The following is a 20,950-nucleotide window of genomic DNA, read 5'->3' as shown; positions in this document are numbered from 1 at the left end:
GCTGGTATGTACCCCAAAGAAATAAGAAGCAGATCACGGACAGATGTTTCCCTCCCCTATGGTCATCACAGCAGAGTTCATAGTAGCAAAAAGCTGGTGGGTGGGCAGGAAGAAGCTGGAAACAGCCTACATTACCATCAGTACAAGAGTGGATAAAAACTCTGGTACATACATACAATGGAATACATCCCTAAAAACAACAATGAAACACCTCAAGTTGTAGAGGCATCTGGAAGATATTATGCTGAGTGAAGCTAGTCAAGCACAGAAGGATAAACACTGTGTGAGTCCACGATAATAGGAACATGCAGCAGAACGGGCACAAGTTCAAGTGTGCAGGCCATCCAGTCGTCTGGCTGGGGACCAGGCAGGCCGCTAAAGAGCCACACATCATCTGCTCAAAGTAAGTATCATGTAGGTCACTTGGCCGAAGGTCACCTCATGAGAGCTGGAATCAGATGGATGGGGTGGGGTTGATGCTGGTCCCTGAGAGGTAGCCATGTGGATTTGGGGTGAGGTCTCCCAGAGAGGGAATCAGCCCTGTCAGAGGAATGGGGCTTACTGATGCGAGGGGCAGCACAGGAAAGAAGAAAGGCAATGGTCAAATTTGGGGGAACATAGGTGCATGCCTGTTGAGGGGAGAAGAGGGAGGGCTGACATTGTGGGGGAGGGGTGTCCAGTGAGGTTGCTCTTGGGAGGACCTGATGCAGAGGGGTTAAGTGGAGAGCAAATGCTTTGAGAGTGATTAGGGCAAAGAATGTATGGATGTGCTTTATACAATTGATGTATGTATATGTATGGATTGTGATAAGAGTTGTATGAGCCCCTAATAAATTGTTTAAAAAATAATAATAAATTTTTTTAAAGTTGTATGAGCCCCTAAAAAATGATTTTTTAAAATACTGTAAAAAAAGAAACCAAACTTGACCAACAGTTACCATGGGTGAAGGGGAAAGATCTGTTGCTTTGGGAGCATTGAGTTTCTGTCATTGTGGTCGATAGTTTGAAAAAGGATAACAATGATAGTTGTACAACATGAAGAATATTATTGAGCCTCTTCTCGCTCTGAATTATACAACTAGAAGTTGTGCAATTGGAAAATATTTCTGTATATTTGTGCCACAGTTAGAAAAAAATAAGTACATGAATTACAATGAGTACAAGGAAGAAGAAAAAGGTTTTGAATTAAATATTGTAACAATTGGACAACTTTTCTTGATCTGATTGAATTGTATGACGTGGGTGAAGTGCTAATACAACTGTTTTAAAAGATGTGATGCAAAACAATAATATGGATTATTCGGGAGAACATGATGCTGAGTGAAATTAGTCAATCACAAGAGACAGATATTGTATGAGACCACTACTGCAAACGGTTTTCATATTGAAAAATAAATAACGAGATAGAAAGAAACTCCATGTGGTTACAGATCAGATCAGGTTTTCTGGGATGTTAGAATTACAGAGTCAGATCATGACCAAGAAAGCCCCATGGAGCACTTCGACTCTGACAAATACATGTGTTGCCCTGAGTTAGAACTAACTCCACAGCATCAGTTTTCGTTATTAACTGCTGTCTCTTGTTCCCATTCAGGATGACGCTTAGGGTTGCCCGTAGGCATGCCCTGTACCCAAGATTAAAGTTTCATGCAGAATAATTTCACTGCCCTTAAAATTCTCTGCTCCACCTGTTTGTTCCTCTATTGTTCCTTGAACTCCTGCTAGTCGCTGACCTTGTTTCTGTCTCTTTAATTTTGCTTTATAATTGGAATCATGCATTATGTAGCTTTTTCAGACTGGTTTCTTGTACTTAATAAGTACTTAAGTTTCCTCCATATTTTTTTTCATGGCTTGATGGCTCATTTATTTTTTTTGCTAGATAATATTTCCATGATACAGATATGCTCGTTTGTTTAGCCATTGACCTGTTGAAGGACCTCTTGATTACTTCCAGTTTGGGGCAATAATGAATAAAATTACGATAAATATTTGTATGCAGGCTTTTATGTGGATACAGATTTTCAACTCATTTGAGTAAATACCTAGGAACACAACTGCTAAAACATATGACAGGCCTATGGAATAGTGGTTACATTACCAGATAAGTATTGGACTGCTGACAGCGAGATTGACAGTTCAAATCCACCAGATGATCCGAGGGAAAAAGATAAGCCTATCTATTCCCATAAAGAAATCCTGTCAGAAACTCTATAGAGGGACGCTGTGAGTCAAATTGGCTTGATGGCATTGTTTTTGTTTTTTTGTAAGCCTATGTAAGAAACTGCCACTGTCGGATTCCTATGCAAAACACTACGCCCTGCGCCACACCTATACTCCTGACAGAGCTTGTTAGCATCCCATGTTCAGACAGAGGCTCGTAGCTAGTAACTTGTAGATGTGTACATTTCGCCCAAATACCATTTTAAATGTCTTGAAGTTAGTTCTTTTAAAACATAATTTTTTGATTGGTAACCTCCTTTTGTCAGGAAATACATGAAAAACAACTTAATACCACAGAAAAGCAAGTGGATAAAGTGGAAATGATCTTAAAGAATATGGAAATGCTTCTACAAGAAAAAGTAGATGAGCAGAAGGACCAGGTGAGTGATAAGTTCTTGTCATTTCCTCACAAACATCTTATATCTGCACACTTCTACCTCCTGGGTATTCACACAGCTGGTGTAGTAAGAGACTGTCTGGTCACAGACTCCGAGAGGCCATGTTCATTAGTTACCCCTCAGACTGAGCCTCAGTCAACACCTTATACTTGAACATGAAGTAATTTTCCACAGGATTCATAATTAATAGCAGTCAATAAAAGATTCTATTATATATATAAAACTAGCTTGTTTATTGTACTTATTTTCTTTTGGGTATCATTTTAAGGTTTCTTTTTTGAGATGGCCACATAACCTCAGGAAGGTTATGGATTTATTCATGCATCCTTCATTCAGCACATTGCCTACTGAGCACCTACTGTGTAGGAAAGCATTTTTCTAGGTAGACCTGAGATAAATAAGCCCTCATGGAACTTAAATTCTAGAGCTGATGAGAGCTAATAATAAGATTGTAGTTGGCCAAGGGCTTTGAAGAAAACACATTTTCCTGGACTGTAGAGTCAGGGTGTTAGGGGAGACTATACTGCACAGATAAGGTATCTGAGCAGCCCCTTAATCATGACCTAACATATATGAGTGGGTAAAAAAGAAAAACAGGAAAACTCCACTCTGTGGAGCTTTCATAGGATGCATTGTTCCTACTAGCTGAGCATCGAGCAACTTGTTCTGAGTTAGTGCACCCAGCGGCGTCGCCTGGGAAGGTTCTCTGGTCACAGTGAATTTTTTCATAAAAGCAGTTTTGCTCACACCTTGTTTTTTGTGATGGCTCATTTAAGAGAACTGCGTGTGGCTGTGAAAGTTTGCTTTCTGCTCCAGAAAAATGTCACAGAAACTGTTGTGATGTTGAATACAACTTACAAGGATAGCACTCTGAAAAAAACTCAAGTGTACCAGTAGTTTTCTTATTTCCAAAAAGGTAAAATGTCGATCGATAACAAACCTTATTCTGGATGTCCATCCACTTTCCAAACAGACAAAAATGTCCAAAAAATTCATCCACTTTTGCTTGAAGACCAATGATGGACCATTAAAAAGATGGGGAAGTTATCTGGACTATCTTGGAGCTTAGTTCAGTGAAGTTTAACAGAAGATTTGTGACAGGCCACCAAGAAGGAGTGTCAACTGGAAACAAGTCATTCTTGGAAAGAACAACTCTGAAGTGATCCAGACTTTTCTCAAGGTCATTACTGGTGACAAGCAAACTTCAGTCAAGCCAGGGGAAGACACCGTCATCACCTTGCCCAAGAAAAACTCGTCAAGTGAAATTAAAGATCAAGATTATGCTCATTTGATTTTTTTGATGTCCATAATATAGTGCATTTAGAGTTCCTTCCACTAGGTCAGACTGTTAATCAAACTTTCTATTTAGAGGTTTTGAAAATATTGTGTAACAATGTGCAACAAAAAAGACCTGATTTGTGGCAGATGGGGGACTGGTTTTACCATCATGACAATGCAACTGCTCACATGCCATCTCAGTGTGCCAATTTTTGACAAGAAACAGCATGCCTCTCTTGTCCCATGCACCTTACCTGACTTCACTCCATGCAACTTCTTTGTGTTTCCACCAATGCAGAGGAACATGAAAGGACAGCTAGTTGATGATATAGAAGAGATGAAGCAAAAAAATGAGAGAGGTGCTGTCAGCCGTCCAAACAGCTGAATTTGAAAAAAAAAAAAACAATGTTTCCAAGAATGGAAGCGCAGAATTGACAAATGTATTAGGTGTAATGGAGAGTACTTTGAAGGTGATAAGGTTGTTTTGTAAAAAAATTTAAATACAAAGCTTTGAAACAAAATTCCAGGTTTTCGGGGTACCCCATCGTATACCTCAAGTAGAAAACAGATTAGCATTGGGGGAAGCATGTTGCTCACTGGTGGAATATCACATGTGTTGTACTTGAGAATCCTTCCTGACAGGTGCTAAATACCGGTAACATTTCCTGATCACCAGACAGCCATAAATAGGCACCCACACACTTACACTTCCCTGTTCGTGGTTGTGGGAAAATAGTCTCGGCCCTGTAAAAGGTTTTGCTCTACCGAGTGCCAGGCACCATGCCTGTCACTGTTCTACTGTTCCTTTACTTCCTCCTGTCCCTCCCCTACTCCTCTTAAGTCCCCTTTCTCCTCTTCTTTCCATCCTGCCTTGCTCTTTTTTATTCCCCCACTCACTGGGAGCCCTCCTTGCCATAAGTATGTAAGCCCATTGTAAAGAAGCCTGGCCCTCTGGCCTAGCCCTCAGCCCTCCTCTCTGCTCTTTAAATGCCCTTCAAAGACTCTGTGCTCACAACCCTGCTTCTCTCCCTTCCATGCTCCTCTCATGGCTCAGCCACTGTTCGTCCCCCCTGCCTGGGTCTACACCTAATTCGCAGCTCAGCTTTCAGAATGGATATAGACTCCAAGCACTCGTACCCCACTGATCTCACTCTGGTCCACACCCCCTCACTTTATGCCCTCTCTCTGGCCTTCCTGGTTCTGCCTTGCATACCGGCCTTGATTTCTTCTTAGCACAGGCGCTGCAATACCTCTGAGATCTCAGCTCGCCGCGCCTCACACCTTCCCATCTTCTTCAAAGTAAAAGTCAACCTTGTCACGGTGTCCTTTAAGGCTCTCTTAGATTTAGTGTCCACTCCTGCCCTGACTTCCTGTCTATGTTTCCTCAGGAGCACACACCTTCAGCTATGGTGGCTGCCTGCTGCTACCTAGTCACCCGAGGCCCTGACCAGCTGCAAGGTCTTTGTAATCTCTCTTCTTGCTACCTGGTGTTCACATAGCCCCTAGATTCCTAAACTTACTTGGCCTACCACCCCTTTTTACAGGAAAAAAAAATCACTCATTGTCCACCTGACCATTAAAATCTTTTGTACTATTGCCCCTAATTCAGGATACGGTTTGGGTATCTGCTTGTGTAGCGCCCCTGGATGCTTTGAGGCCCAGACATCGTCACTGGACTGTTTCACTGCTACCCAACGGGCAGTACCGCCCCCTTTGGGAAAAACTGGGATAGTCTCTGGACTCTCATTTTACTCAGAACTCCGTTCACATGTCATCTTACAGGAACAGCCTCGGGGTTTCTGTAGACAAGCAAAACCAGTAAAACATGTATGTAAATATATTGAGAAAATTGTACTTCGTGACTCACACACATGGGGGGGTTAGCACGTCCCATATCCGTGGGTCCAGTGGCAACTTGGAGACCTCTGCTGGTTCATGGGGTAGCAGAGGAACAGATGTCTGCAGGTTTATGAACTAGAACTGCAGGCCAGGCGTTAAGCAAAAACATAACAAAGAATCGAGACGGCTAACCACGATGACAAAATACAACAGAAATAAACCCCCATAGTTTTAACTGTTCGAGATTTTAGCTATTCAAGTCAGAGTTATCATTTTAATTTCCTATAGTCATCTTCAGTACTCTCATCTGGTAACCAGGTTCTTCCCATTCCTCAGTTTCATCGGAAAATCACTGGAGACTTATTCGCTGAGTAGCTCCTGCAAATGTATTTTGGCCTTCCGCTCTCATCCATTCCCTTCTGAAAACCAGAATCTCGCCTGCTAAGCTTTGATACTATTCCCTTCTTCCGATTTGGATTATATAATTTACAATCCATGGATAACAGATGTTGGTGTGCTTCTTCCATGTGGATTAGTTGACATCTCACTTAGATGGCTGCTTGTTTGGAAACAAGCCTTTAAGATCCCAGATGCTGTTCTGTCTGATTAGTGGGGCACCATCTAATTTCTTCACCAATGCTACCCTTAAGGGACCTGATCTCATTCAAGAACTTTTTGAAGCCCCCTTGTATTCTTGACCTTGATAGCTAAAAGTACACTGCTTCTGACAGGTATCAAGAAAAAGACATTGATTAAAGCAATAGGTATGTGCTGTCTTCCAGGAAATGTACTAATGTGCTCAAGCAGTGAAACCACATCTGGATTAGCAGTTACAATCAGAGCCACCACTGGTTAAGTTTATATCAATTCACTGTCACTCTCTTAAGATCCTTTTTTTTTTTTTTTTTGCACAAGACAGATAGGTAAGTTGAATGAGATTGTGGTGGAAATCATCCCCCTCCATTCTTCAAGTCTTTATGGTGACATTAATCTCTGCAGGTTCTCCAGCAATGTAATACTGCTTTTGGTCTAATATTTCTTTGAGGAAAGTTCTAATGGCTTCCACTTGGCCTTTCTTACTGTAATAACCCTTTCTCCATGTGTCAGGGATCCAAAATTCTGCCAATTGCATATTCTGGACCTGGAGAGATTATTACAGGATTATTTCAGAGACCACTGTACCCACTGTTGGATAGGCATGAGCTGACATTTGGGCCTCCTAGAATGAGTGTCAGTTTAGTGCCATAGGGATCCTTTGAGAAATATTAACTATCTATATTCTGACAGTGTAGTGGATTTCTACCTCAGAGGATTCATAGGAGTTGTGGGCCTATACACTTGCTCATCTTGGAATTGATAGAGCCCTCTAAGCATCCCCTGCATGTGTGGGTATGTCCATCTTGATAAATCTACTCTAACATTCCAATTTACTTCAGCTTTTAGATCCCTTTTCCAGTATATAAAAGCAATTCAACTTCATTCAGTATAGGCCACTTCATAGTCCTCATTGTCGTCCCGCAACAATGGAACTACTAGGTACTTTTCTGACGCCGTGAGCTGAAACATCGAATGAAGACTTGCCACTTGGCAGGCTCATAGCACTACACTCAGACTGACACAGTTCCCACACCTAATCCCGAGGCCTTTGTTTCTCCTTGTGTTCAGTAGGAAAAGCAAGCAGTCTCTGTCTGGAGTATGCCATACCTCCTCCTGGGCCACACTTTATGCCTCAAAGAAGTCGTGTCACGGGACAGTGGACTTCACACTAGTTATTGTTCTAAAAGCAAAAAGTGCATCTTGCAAAGCATTTGCCTCATACAAAGATTCCTGGGACACAGCTGTGGGACTATGGTCAGATGAGGATAAGAGGGCTGATTTTACTCTCGAAGGTGATTCAGGCAAAGAAGGTGGGTTAATCCCTTCAGATGGGGGCAGGAGGCTGGTCCTTCTGAAAATAAAAAAAGGTAATTCAACAATAAGGGCTCCATGTCCCTAGCTTGATCCTTTTATTGTCCACATTTTCCCATCTCAATTTTCAGGATCTCACATCTTCCCCGTCAAACCTTTCAACATAAGGGATTCAGTTGATGGTGTAATTAACTATTCTTCAGCTAGGACTCAGGAATGATGGTGGTGTGTGGGTTACAAACTGGACTGTTAGCTAAAGGTCAGCGATTTTAAAAGCACCAGCCATGCCCCAGGTAAAAGATGAAGTTTGTGCTCCGATAAATATTTATAGCCCCCAGAGCCCTCGAGGACATTCGATTTTGGCTTGTGCAGTCACTGTGCATTGCAGCCAACTCAGTGGTAGTGAGGATAAGACTCTGGATGGGTTTTCAGCAATCTCAACACTGCTACAAGAAATAAGACTTTATTTCAAGACCCAAATAGCAACTTTCAGGTCCTTTATGTACTGCTTGAGCCAGGACTTTGAAGCTCTGGACTCATCATTTTCTCTTTCCGCGTTGTGTATCTGAAAGCTGAACCAGCCAGCTTCACTATGCTTGTGGGTGTAACAAAAATGTTGAAAGATAATAATGAAATAGTAGTCACTCACAGCATTGTCTCTCACAGATGTTTGATCTAATGGTGGGGATATTATGCTTGTCTTTATTGCCACCTCATGCCATGGATTACTATGCCTCTTTACTATTGGAAGTCGAGCAATTAGTACTTTTAAATCCAGCCAGACTTGAGAATAAGTTCAGAAAGCATGCTGTAGTGGAGTTAACAAACCCAGGGACAAGAGAACAACAAGTGCTCCAAAATCAGTGACGAGGATGGTGTAAGAGGCCTAGTAGGGCTTGATCAAGGACAATGTAACTGAGCGGAATTACTGAAACTCAAATGAAGGCTGAGCATGATAGTGGGACAAGAGAAAAGTAAATGGAAAAAGAGGAAAGAACTACAAGGCAAAGGGCATTTATAGAGGTCTAAGTACAGGTGTGTACATATGTAAATATATTTATATATGATGATGGGGAAATAGATCTATGTGCATATAGTTATAGATTTAGTATTAAGGTAGCAGATGGACATTGGGCCTCCACTCAAGTACTCCCTCAATGTCAGAACACTTTGTTCTATTAAGCTGGTATTCCATGAAGCTCACCTTCCTGACATGATCGCTGAAGACAAATGGGTACATAAGCAAATGTGGTGAAGAAAGCTGATGGTGCCCAGCTATCAAAAGATATAGTATCTGGGGTCTTAAAGGCTTGAAGGTAAACAATTGGCCATCTAGCTCAGAAGCAACAAAACCCACATAGAAAAAGCACAACAACCTGTGTGATCATGAGGTGTCGAAGGGATCAGATATCAGGCATCAAAGAACAAAAAATCCTATCATGGTGAATGAGGGGAAGTGCAGAGTAGGGACACAAAGCCCATCTTTAGGCAACTGGAGATCCCCTCACAGAAGGATCATGGGGAGGAGACAAGCCAGTCAGGGTGCAGTGTAGCAATGATGAAACATACAACTTTCCTCTAGTTCTTAAATGCTTCCTCTCCCTCCCCCGCCATCATGATCCCAATGCTACCTTACAAATCTGGCCAGAGGATGTAGACTGATACAGATAGGAAATGGAAACACAGGGAATCCAGGATGGATGAACTCCTCAGGACGAGTGGTGATACCGGGAGTGTCAAGGGAATGTAGAATAGAAAGGGGGAACCAGTCACAAGGATTTACATAAAACCCCCTCCCTGGGGGACAGACAACAGAAAAGTGGGTGAAGGAAGATGTCGGACAGTGTAAGACATGACAAAATAACAATTTATAAATTATCAAAGGCTCATAAGAGAGGGGGACTGGGGAGAGGGGGGAAACAAGGAACTGATGCCAAGGGCTCAAGTAGAAAGCAAATGTTTGAGAATGATGATGGCAACAGATGTACAAATGTGCTTGACACAATGGATGATTGTGTGGATTGTGATAAGAGATGTAAGAGTTCCCAAGGAAAGTATATAACTAAAAAAGAAAGAAAGCATTCTGTGTTGGGCCGGGTTGACTAGAGAAACAAATCCAGAGATACTCATATATGTATAAGAAAAAGTTTTATCTCAAGAAGTAATTATGGATCAATAAAACATTCCATCCCAGTCCAGCTCTTCAGTCTATAAGTCGCTCTTCAGACTCATTAAGTCACATGCAATGATGCAGAATGCAGGACAATCACAGGCCAGTGGGTGTAGTTATGTGGATCCAACTGACCGTATCGTAGTGCTTGCAGCAGCCAGGAAAGTGAAGGCACAGAGAGTGGGGGAGGTGCCCAGGACCCTGCTTATGAGAACGTCTCGCCCACAGAGAGTCACCATCAGGGTGTGACCTGATTGACAGACTAAACTCTACCCTTACACTTTCATATATCTTCAAGTTGACATGAAATGATGTAACTACCACTTATTCTTTGAGTTTTGTTCTTCTAGAATCACTCTTGGTGCCAAATAGCTAAGTCTGAGTTCTCGAGAGGGGTGCATCAGTGAGATGCACACATACATACATATAAAGAGATTTGCTGCATGGTAGGGGTTTATGCAGTTGTAGAGGTTGGCAAGTCCCAAACCTACCGTATGTGTCCAGTGGAAGCTAAGGATTTCTGATGACTTGTGGGGTTGTAGGACTGGTGAATCCACGACCTGCTGGTTAGGCTGGAGACTTCTTCAGGTTTATAACACAGGAACTGCAGATCAGGCAACTAGAGTGCAGGTCAAGAAAGAGAGCAAACTTTGCCACAACTTCCACTTCGATAAAGGAAGCTGGCCACACTCCCGAGGCAATTTCCCTTTCAACTGATTGGCTGTTCATATCAGATCACAAAAATGAAAGTTGATTCCATTATGAAAAAGCACCTGTCAGACTGATGAGAATCATAGTCTAGTCAAATTGAGGTTTACATTAGTCGTTACAGTTCCCTCAACCAACTAGCTGCCCCCCTCTTGCTCCTTGCTTGGTTTTCTCAGCACTTCCCCCATATGGCATACTAAGTTTGGTTCTCATTAGCATATGTGGCGCACAGCCCAGAGACTACGTTCACCACTGCTTCGCTAGTGCTAGAGCAAGACCTGGCATGTGGGCGCTTACTGACTATGTTCTACAAGTGATATTTGGTGTTGACTGAACCCCATGCTGGGATTCTTGTGCCCTTGTATTTTGAATGAGGTCATTGCTAGTGTTTCCTGTCATTCACATCTGTGAAACCGTATGGGTTTGGCAGAAAGTTCAGACCCAGGAAACAGCAGTGGGGGTCAGGGCCACAGTGATTCCTAGGGCAAAGGGCAGTAAAGAACAAATAATTGTTGTCATTCTTTGCAATTCATTATTGTATCGTACAATAGCCTTTCTGAGAACTGTTGATTTGTGACTCTTGGGTCTTCCGGTTAAACTGATTCCCACAATTTCCCGTAAATTTTCTCCAGTACATAATTCATCACACCCTCAGTTGGAGGTCTCACTTCAGGGTAACAAGAAGTGTCATACACGCAATATTTTTGTTATATCCTTAAGAACCTAAAGTTATCATTTCAACGACCGTGGAATGAACAGGGTCGGGAGCATGTACCCCTTCCCTGCACTCACAGTAATGGGTGGCTCTCTTCCCTCTCTAGTTTGAAAACAGCGTGAAGTCCAATTTGCTGCTCAAGGAGCTTTATGTGGAGAACGCACACCTGCTAAAAGCCCTCCAGGTTACTGAAGAGAAACAAAGAGGAGCTGAGAAAAACAGCCTCATCTTGGAAGAAAAACTCAGAGCTCTCAACAAATTAATCAGTAAGATTTCTCCGGCATCCCTCTGTGTGTAAAGACTGCTTGCTTTCTTGGAATTCATTCTGAAAAGGAAATCTTAAAACCTGAGCCACTGTGATGCCTTAATCACTTGCAGCTTATTGGCCATGGTCCTCAGAAACAGGGCGACTGTGGTGTCTGGCTCGTTCCAGCAGCATCTGCTCTGTGCCAGATCCTGGGAACATACACGTGTTGGACAAGAGCACATTTTTATAAAACTCCCAATTTTACCACTGGGAAAACATGATGGAAACACTTGGTCAGGCCTGACAGAGAAAGTGGGTTAAGATAATGCAGTTCCAATACTGCATTTTCGACTTAAGCTCTCATTGCCATCGAGTCAATTACAATTCGTAGTGACTTTGGCTTCAAAGATTAAAATGTAAAGTAGGGCTCTAGACAGCTTTATCATATTTTTCCTTTTAAATTTCATTTATGTTTTCTTAAGCAGACACACAACAAAACATACATCACTTCAGCAGTTTTTAATGTATACAGTTTGCTGATACGGATTATATTCCTCCGGTCTGTAGCCATTTTCAGCATTTTTGAGTTGTTGCTCATCTGTTAGCATAAATTCACTCCCCTTAGAGTTCCAGGGGAGTCCAGGTGGCATGGTGATGACAGCGCTGGGCTGCTAGCCACAAAAGCAGCACTTTAAATCCAACAGACTTGGGAGAAAGACATGGCTGTCTGCTCCCATGAAGAGTTGCGGTCTCAGAAACGCACAGAGGCAGGTCTACTCGGTCCTGTAAGGTCATTGTGAATCAGAATTGATTTCATGGCAGTGTGGTTGGCTTTGTTTTTTGTTTAAAGTCCCAGGCAAATACTTCAAGTTGTTTTCCATTTTATTCCACATACATAGTTGTTAAAAGATCATCAAGCTCAAAGCAGACTTTTTTTTTACTAGTTAAGCCAAACTATTACTTGGTTTCAAGAAGACATTATGGTACATTTCTGGTTTAAGGCAATAGTTTTAGGAGGTCAGCCACCCTCCATGGCTCCAGAAAGTTGGGAATTGTGAGAATTTTCTATTCTTGTCTGTATTTTTGCCCCATTTTGTTCAGGATCCTTCTCTGAACTCTTTGATCAAAATGCTCAGCAGTGGTAGCCAGGCACCATGCAGTTCATTTGGACTCGTGACAAAGGAAGGCATTGTTTATGGAGGCAGCTAATTAGCCATGCATTCCAGAATCCTACTCTATTCGATTCTGTTGTTCCACATGAATCGACACCAACTGTGCCTGACAACTGAAGGAGGAGGTAGAACAGAAGCACCAAACATGTTAATAAGCCAAATAATGGTATGTCCCATGAAACCATTACCCTGAACCTAAGAGCTTTACTGTCTGGTTATTCAGCTCTGTCCTCTGTTACACTTCCCAATGGCTGCTGAGTGCAGACTTTCCAGAAGGGCTTCCCTCTGTAAGCAGAGTGTCCTCTAGACAATAAAGGAGAGGACTCTTGTTCGTTTGGAACCACTTTACCACATGTAAATATTGGTACTGTGGTTACACCTGTAGGCTTGTATTTATTGTACATTAATCTTTTTTTCATTGGAGTGTTTTTGCACTGGGAATTGAACTATATGTTAAAAAAAGATAAAAATATAGTTTTATACCAAAATTGATGGTCATTTGTTTATCTGAATGTACTACTGTAATGTGAAATGAGTCACTGTATTTGCAGTTTTTCAATTAAAAAATATCTATATTTCAATTTTGTCCTTTGTTCTTCAATTATAAAATATCTCAAATAATTAGAAAATACAGTTTTAGGAGAAAACCCATATACCCATCAACTAGATACATTTAATATAATATTTTGAAATTTTTCTTTTTAAAAGATATAAAATATTTTAGATAGAGGTGAAGGTCGTATTCTATTGATTGCAACCTTTTACTCGTCCTAAAGGCACGCACTATCCCAAAGATGGTAAGTAAGTCTCCTGGTCTCTTTGTACATTTATTATATATGCATTATATAGTCTTGATTAGTGTCCACTCTTTTACTTTTGCATGTATCCATTGCAACGGCTAAACAGAAACTCACAGACAAAATGCGTGATGAAAGAATTTAATAACTCAATAAGTTATAGTGCCAAGAGAAATGCTCAGGGTAGGTGTTTAACAGGACACATTACAGAGTTTCAGGTATGCTAATAAACACCCGAAGTGGCATACAACTCTGCTATGAGCCTCAACCCAAAGACATTCAGCTCAGGCTCTGGTCAAACCCAGGTCAGCAAACCCAGGTCTCCGAATTAAGTGCCCAGACTGAAGGACCAGGAAAACGTCAGTCTTCACAACCTAGAAATTGAAAACATTGTTCGGCACCCAGCTACCATGACCAAGTGTTATGAAAAGGATCACAACAGAAGGTTCTGTCTAGAGTGGGGGAGAAGTTAAGAACATAACCCTAAAGGATGCCAGGTTTACTGATCGAACAGAGATAGGCAGGACCTCCAAGATTTGCACTCTCCCCCTGCAGATTGGGAACTGAACTCAAATGGTACATTGACGGTATTGCTGCAATTATTGGGTTGAATCAGAATGCATATGAATTGTGGTAAATGATGTAAAAATATCACCTTATCTTTTGAGGGCAGGCCAGGTATGAGTGATAGGCTTTTTCACTGGGGTCAAGGAGGGGAGCCAAGCCCTTCTTTCAAAAGATATTTTTAATTAAAAGTTTCTTTTTTCATATAACACTGTTTAGGAATGAATAAAATGTAGCACAAAACCTGTCTCTTTCAGCCCTGCCATGTTCCCAAACATGCTCCGCAGTGTTCCCCTTGCTCATATGATAAATATGATTATATCTATCCATACTTGTTTTATGAAAAATGCTCACACTGTACAAGTTGTAAAGCGGTCCTTCAAAAATTAAGGACTGTAAAAATTGTCCTTCAAAAAAAAGTTAAGTATTCCAAGATAAAAGCTGAGCGTTCATAGCTATTAGACTCCCATACAAGAAAACTTAAAGCCAGTCCTCCAACGTGAGAAATGTGAAGGAATGATACTAGAAAGTCACTCAAAGTTGAACACAAAAGGGAAAATGATGAGAACAAATGTACAAATGTGCTTGAAAATTGATATATTTATGGATTGTGATAAGAGTTATACAAGCCCCCAATAAAACTATTTTTTAAGTTGTACGAGCCCCCCAAAAACTGATTTAATAAAAAAGAAAGAGCTAGATCTGGAAATGGTGGAATGTCACCTGGCTTATATTCTTTTCTTATTTTTTGTACAATGACTATATTCCTTTCTCTCTTTTCTAATCATTTTACCACAATCCATATCTACACCCATTGTGTCAAGCACATGTGTACATTTATTTCCATCATCATTCTCAAAATACTTTCTTTCTACTTGAGGCCTTGGTATCAGCTCCTCATTTTCCCCTCCCTCCCCACCCCCTTCCCTCATGAACCCTTGACAATTTATAAATTACTATTATTTTGTTATGTCTTACACTGTCCAACATCTCCTTTCACCCACTTTTCTGTTGCCTGTTCCTCAGGGAGGGGCTTATATTGTAGATCCTTGTAATCGGTTCCTCCATTCTATCCCACCTTTCCTCCACCCTTGAATTATCGCCACTCTCACCACTAGTCCTGAGGGGTTCATCTGTCCTGGATCCCCTGTGTTTCTTTCTGTACCCGTGTACATCCTCTGGTCTAGCCAGATTTTAAGATAGAATTGGGATCATGATAGTGGTGGGGAGGAAATATTTAAGAACTAGAGGAAAGTTGACTCATCCTTCCCTGTGGTCCCTCTGTGGGGAGATTGTTCCACTATCTACAGATGAGCTTTGGATCTCTGCTCCAGCCCTCTCGTTTTTATTTGTTACGTGTCTGCTGATGCCCAGTTCCTATGACTCCTCATGATCGCACCAGCGATGTGCTTCTTCCATGTGGACTTGTTGCTTCACTGCTGAATGGCAGCTTGTGTGACATCAAGCCTTTTAGACCCCAGACACTATATCTTTTAATAACCGGGCACCATTTGCCCTCTTCACCACATTTGTTTATGCACCTATTTTGTCTTCAGCGATTGTGTCAGGAGGGTAAACATCTCATGCTGCTGACTGGTTAGAACAAAACTTTCTCTTTTTTAAAAAATTTATGTATTGGGGCTCATGCAATTCTTATCACAATCCACACATACATCAATTGTGTAAAGCACACTTATACATTCATTGCCCTCATCATTCTCAAACTTCGCATTCCGCTTTGGTTCCTGGAATAAGCTCCTCATTTTCCTTTTTTCTCTCCCTCTCCCTCCCCGCTCCCCTCTCCCTCATGAACCCTTGATAATTTATAAATTATTATTTTATCTTATCTTACACTGCCAGGCATCTCCCTTCACCCACTTTCCTGTTGCCCATTCCCCAGAGAGGAGGTTATATATAGATCCCCGTGATTGGTTTCCCCTTTCTACCCCTCCTTCCCTCCCGGTATCACCACTCTCACTGTTGGTCCTGAGGGGGTTCATCTGTCCTAGATTCCCTGTTTCCAAATCCCAACTGTACCGCTGTGCATCCTCTGGTCTAACCAGGTTTGCAAGGTAGAAGTGGGATCATGATAGTTGGGGGGAGAAAGTGTTTAAGAACTAGAGGAAAGTTGTGAGTTTCGTTATTGCTACACTGAAGCCTGAGTGACTCATCTCCCCACTACCGCTCTGCAATGGATGTCCAGTTGTCTACAGATGGGCATTGGGTCCCCATAGAACAAAGTGTTCTTGAATGGAAGGAGGATATGAGTGGATGCCCAAAGTCCATCCCCTACCTCAGGGTATTGCCATATAAATATGTGTATATGGGCCAATACCTCTATTTTTGTAGATTAATGTATTTACATATGCACACCACTATGTTTATACCTCTATCCATTGCTTTGCTTCCTTGGTCCTTCCTCTGTTGCCTTTTACCTTCCTCATGTCCCACTGCCACTTTCCCCTTATTTCTGCCTCTTGGTAACCCCCTTAGCTAGTCTGCTGTTGCTCCAACATTACCACCACCCCCACCTTGGATCCCTATATCCTCATTACTGGCTCTGACACCCCAGTTGTTCCCCTGTCCATGGCGCAGCCTGCTCAGCACCCCCTTCCTCCACCACTCTGACCTCCCAGGTCTCCCTGGAACCGTTGGTCCCAATGCTCTCACCTCAAGCAGGCCTCCCATACCTATCCTATATAGGTAGGTACACCGACTATGACATAGCCCAAAATGATTTTTTAAAATAAAAATAGTAAATCAATAAGAAAAAATTTTTAAAAAGAGAAAAGAACTATACAAAAATCCTGGGTCTCTTCACTGGCCTTCAAGACTGTCCAGGAGCTGCCTCTCCCAGCCTGGAGTGCATGTAGACCCTACTATGAAGCACCAAACCATGAGGACAGCATGGTCACATGGAAGGATGCATGAAGAGAGAGAGCTACAGGCTAGGGAGAGGAGCCAGCATGCCACACCCACACAGAGGCAGGCCAGGAGAGAGGAAGAGAAAGAGAGCGGGACTAGACCCCACGCTGGCACGCCAGGCTCGGAGGATGGCGTCCCTGGGGGAAGCTAATGGGACACAGAGGGAACTGAACAACTGACAACAGCTGGTGGCATGCTGTCCCCTTGCTGGAGCAGACTGCGACAAAGTATATTTCTTGATCACAATTGAATGTAAACAGAATTTGGTAACACAATGAAACTGAAATACACAATTATATGGAAATTAAACCATTATACAAACAACCAGTGAATATTTAGAGTCAAATGAAAATGAAGATATAACACACGAAAACATTTGAGACTCTGAAACTGTTAGGGTGGGGGAAGGGAAGTATACTTATTACCAATTAAGTGAAGGTTTACAGAGAAGTTCATCAGTTTTACATCGAAAAATTCATACACATTGATTTTGCACATCCACTCCAATACCTTCCATGTGCCATCCTACTTCCCCACTGGGCTTTCTCTTACCATCACTCCTTCTTTAGTAACCCTCTGGACTTTGTCATTGGGTAAATGCTGCCCTTTGGGTTTTAAGCTGTTGATGGTTTTAAAAAAGGTCATTTCAGTTCCACGCCTAGAGGACATTGGTTATATTCTTGGGGTATGCTGCTAGACTCCATTCAACCAGTAAACCCAGTCTGTTTTATGATCATGAGTTCTGTTCCACATTTTACCCCCATTCCATTGAGGACCTTCTAATGTGATTGTGTTCAGAGTAATAGGTAGCGGGAGTCAGGCACCATTTAGGTTTTCCAAGCTCAAGATTATAGAGACTAATGTTTGGGTTGTTCATCATTCTATTGTAATAATTGTATTCAACATGTCTTTTGACTTCACTCTTGTTTCCTCCGAGTGCAGAGAGACCAATAGTTACTACTGGGTGCTCATGCACAGTTTTTCTTATTTAAGTCACTTTTTTAAAAAACAAAAATTTCAAAAGAGGACCTGATGCAAGGGGCTTAAGTGGAGAGCAAATGCCTTGAGAATGATTGGGGCAGGGAATGTATGGATGTGCTTTATACAATTGATGTATGTATATGTATGGATTGTGGTAAGAGTTGTTTGAGTCCCTAATAAAATGTAAAAGAAGAAAAGAGAAAAAAAATGATTAGGGCAAAGACTGTACAGATGTGCTTTATACAATTGATGTATGTATATGTATGAACTGTGAAGAGAATTGTATCAGCCCCAATAAATTGTTAAAAAAATAAATTTAAAAAAATTCCTTTTATTTTTTTTGTACTGTCCGACGTCTCCCTTCACCAACTTTTCTGTTCTGTTTTAATGTAATTTTTATCATTAAACTGTGAGTCTAATGGTAACAAAATAGAACGTGTGTGTGTCTGTGTTAAAATAGTCATTAAAGAATAGAATTCAGAGACAGAGAATTTTTTTAAGTTTTTAAAAATATTTTCTATTGTTACTTAGGTGAAGGTTTATAGAGCAGACATCAGTTTTACATTAAATAACTCGTTAAATCTACCATTGTCTTTTCATTTCCAATATTTTTTGCCAATCTCTTGTTTTATATTGTCTTCCCTTCACAAAAATAACACCTGTCTACCCTCTAGCTTCCACAGACAGAGAACTTATTGTTGACAAAGGCCTAAAAAACATTAAATGGGAAGCAGACACCTCTTCAATAAATGCTATTGGAAATACTGGCTATCCACTTGCAGAAGAACAAAAAAAGACCACTGCCTCACCCATGCACATAAACAAACTCAAGATGGATCAAATTCCTAAATGTAAAACCCAAAGCTCTCAGGATCAGAAAACTGGGACAAAAGTAGGAACCCTAGTGCAGTAGATGGGCTATCAGAAATAACAAAGCTGACACAATCCATAGAAAACAAAATAGTGGGACATATTAAAAAATAAAAAACTTGCATACATTAAAAGACTTCATTGAAAGAGTAAAAAGACCCATAGACTGGGAAAAGATATTTAGTAATGACATAACAAAGGACTAATTACTAAAATCTACAGAATTTACAAGGTGGCAAGAAAAACAAACTAGTAGCCCTATGAAAAAGTGGGCAAAGGACCGGAGCAGATGATTCACAAAGGATGATACGCGAATAACTAATAAACATATGAGTAAGTTCTCTCAGTCATTAGCTATCCAGGAAATGCAAGTCAAAGCAACCATGAGATACCACCTAACACCCATAACTGTAGCCCAGTTAAAGTAAAAAAGCTGAGAACAGCAAATGTTGGAGAGTGTGTGGTGAGATAGGAACTCTTATCCTCTGCTGGTGGACTTGTAAATATGTACAGACACTCAGGAAGGCAGTATGGCGATACCTAGAACAGATGGCAACTGAACTACCATATGATCCAGCAATACCATTACTGAACATATACCCCAAAGAAATAAAAAACATCATAAGCAGACATTTGCTCCCCCATGTTCATCACAGCACAGCTCACAATTGCTAGAAGCGGCCTCCATTCCCAACAATGGATAAAAAACCTCTGGTACATAAACATGATGAGTACTGCGCATGCCTGAAGAACAGCAATGAGACCCCTCACGTCGTGGAGGGCTCTGGAAGACATGCTGAGGGAAGCGAGTGAAGCACGAAAGGACAAGCACTGTGTGAGTCCAGAGCAGCAGGAACAAGCAGCAGAAGGGGCGCAAGCTCAAGCGTGCAGGCCATGCAGTCGTCTGGCTGGGGTCAGACAGGCCGCTAACGAGCTGGACCAGTGCCAATGACCTCCACTCATCTGCTCCTGGTGAGTATAGTGTAGGTCACTTGGCCGGAGGTCACCTCACGACAGCTGGGATCAAATGGAGGGTGCGAGGGGGTAGTGGCTGTTCGCTGAATAGTAGCCATTTAGATCTGTGGTGAGGTCTCCCAGAGAGGGAGGTAGCCCCGTCGGAGGAATGGGGTTTACTGATGAGAGGTGCCGCACAGGAGATGAAAGGGAATGGTCAAATTTGGGGGTACATAGGTGCATGCCTGTTGAAGGGAGGGGAGGGAGAGCTAACCTCCAGGTGGGGGACAAAAGACTGAGGATGCTCTTGGCAACAATAAATGGGAGGTGTCTTCAGTGGCATGCAATGGGTGGGCAGAACTGGTGTAGGGCATCTGGGGGGGGGTATCCCAGGAAAGCAGACCAGGTGCCATAAAATGCTGGGACACCAAATCCTGGATCTTTGGGGTGCATGCATGCTCCAGAGGCTACATCAGTGAGCCCCATATGTGAATCCCACTGGGTGAACTAGACTCTACCTCAGACACACTTGTAACATGAGGACTTAAGCTGGAAATACATGGTGCCTGAGGAAGCAGAAAACAGCTGTACCAAGAGTGGTGTACTGATGGTTGGTGGACAAATAAGGTCATGTTACATCAACCCCCTTTATGCTAGGTTAAGATATCTATTATTCTGGAAATCTTGTGACAGCCCCTCTACTGTGTGTTGCATGTGCTTGGGTATATTAAGGTGTGTCTCAGGGGTGCAGCACCATGGGGGTCACTTTCTTGAAGCTGTTATTTGTTTCTGCTTTTTAGTAAATGAGACCCAGAGACTTTGAGAAAGAAAATATAACAATAGTTTGTGGGGGGGCGAGGATAAAGAGGGTCGGGGGAAGTAAGAGGGAGATGATGTCAAGTAGTCTAGGAGGGAAATGTATGTGTGGAGACTGATTGTGGCAGCAATTTTACAATTCTGTTTGATGTGATTGAACTATGGAATAATATGAAATTTGTATTAACTCCTAAGTTAGCAAATTTTTTAAAAAGCATAGATTCAGGAATGGTTTGGGGGCTCACACTTAAAAAGAATTATCATGGCCCTGCTCAGTACTCACCTTCATGAAATGATCACTGAAGATAAAGGTACTACAGCGAAGTGTCGCAAAAAAGTAGATAGTAGCACTCCCTCAATGTATGAATACTTTCTTTTATTAAATTGG

The sequence above is a fragment of the Tenrec ecaudatus genome, unplaced genomic scaffold (genome assembly GCF_050624435.1).
Source record: "Tenrec ecaudatus isolate mTenEca1 unplaced genomic scaffold, mTenEca1.hap1 Scaffold_377, whole genome shotgun sequence".
Classification (NCBI taxonomy): Eukaryota; Metazoa; Chordata; class Mammalia; order Afrosoricida; family Tenrecidae; genus Tenrec; species Tenrec ecaudatus.
The sequence above is the reverse complement of the archived record's forward strand: the minus strand, read 5'-3'. Positions refer to the sequence as shown.